Source organism: Octodon degus, unplaced genomic scaffold (assembly GCF_000260255.1).
Source record: "Octodon degus isolate 3935 unplaced genomic scaffold, OctDeg1.0 scaffold00149, whole genome shotgun sequence".
NCBI lineage: Eukaryota > Metazoa > Chordata > Mammalia > Rodentia > Octodontidae > Octodon > Octodon degus.
Genome location: NW_004524725.1, coordinates 3,081,730 through 3,083,565, shown reverse-complemented (window position 1 = coordinate 3,083,565; position 1,836 = coordinate 3,081,730).

The following is a 1,836-nucleotide window of genomic DNA, read 5'->3' as shown; positions in this document are numbered from 1 at the left end:
GTTACAATAATTAATGCATTGCATATTGTTGTCTTCATAGTGGTTATTCATAGTACAAGATGCAGACATGATATCTTGTCTAAACACTATTAGTACAAATCTTTCTTCTCACTGAACTAAGAGAAAGTAGCTGTATATCTAACCTATTTTGTATATACAGATATATATTTTTTTCACTACAAAATGGTCCTTCATTTATATCCCCCTTTTTATTTAATTTTGTCAGAGATAAGTAAACAATTCTAATGCCATTCAAATATTGTAGGTGTGTAGATTCAGCAAAATAATACAATATAGTCCAATAGTCCACAATAGCAGTGGGTTATTCACAAAACTGGCAGTGTTAGCAGTTGTTGACTTGAGTCTTTTACAGCTCAGCATATTGATATGGTTTTACTGTAAAAGGCTCGAGTCAGTGACTTCTGATGTTGCCAGTCCTATGGATAATGCACTACTATTATTATGGGCTACTGGATTATATTGCATTATTTTGCTGAACTATTCTTAAATTTTAACACTCTTTTTTTGTGATTCTTTGTCCAATATAATGTTTGCATATTTCTTCATGACATCTTGATCACTAGTTTCATTACAATCATTCTCTAAGGAATGACCATAGTAGCACAGGGTGACGAAAAGTCCATCATCAGCCCTTCTTCCACGTAGCTCATCTATCTCTGTCCTGATTCCTAGTTATGAATCATTATGACTCAGGCTACACATTATTCTTAAGTCAGATAACCTATTATCAGCTTCATTTATTTATCTTCACTGTTCCTTTACCACATCTGCACCAATAATGTGCCATTTCCTGAAAGAAGCAAACTCTGAAGTATACTCATTCAGTAGTGTGTGATTTCACGTTACCTCTCACATATTGAGTAACACAGGTGAGACAGGACAGGTTTATGAAAGCTCCTCATATACTGAATTTCCTGTTCTGAATCTGATATGAATGAAACATATAGTCACATGAGTTAGGAACCTCCAAGGAAACACTAAAATTTCCCGATATTACAGTCATATCTATAGCCGCACTCACTGAAGAACAAAAGCTCTTATAGATTTCCGCAAATTTCTTATCCTAGATGTGAAATGCTAGCAACTCAAGCAGTTCCTAAAATGGAACCATGGATTTGAGGACTTTAGTTTATTTGTCAATAGCAAAATTGTCTATAAAGATTCAAACCAAAACTGTACAGCCATTTCGATGAGTAGCTTTAATTCATTTCCAATGTACAAATGAAACATGCATAAATGAGACAAATAATCTTATTTGAGGGACTCATGAGAAACTGATATGTACCCAAAATGTCTATTTACATCAGAAAAATCATTAGTAATTTTTTCATATGTGTATTTAAATGACATTTCCATCTAATATATTATTTTTCTAAAGACAACTTTAAATTTTTAATTAAGAGAAAGTAATTAGGAATAAGACATTTATTAATTTATCTTCTATCTATAGTATAGAATATATAATGTTAATGAAGAATCCCTGTCCAATCAAATGGTGCTATAATGACTAATATAGTACATCCAACTGAAAAGTGAAGCACAGAGAAATTTAATAGAACCAATAGAGGGAATAGCTTGTTTTACTCCCCAGATCATCTGCTGCTGATAGACCTTTGCTTCCAATTTAGAACTAAGCCAAGTCAGATCTTTCCAAAACAGTGTCAGCCAATGTCAAGAGAGACGAGAATACCTTTGGCATATTCTATATCTCTTGCACATGGCTGACATTCAGCCATCCTGCATCCATATTATATTGCATCAATATATACTTCTTACATTCTATGTTATTTCTGTCGGTTTCCACTCACTTGATTA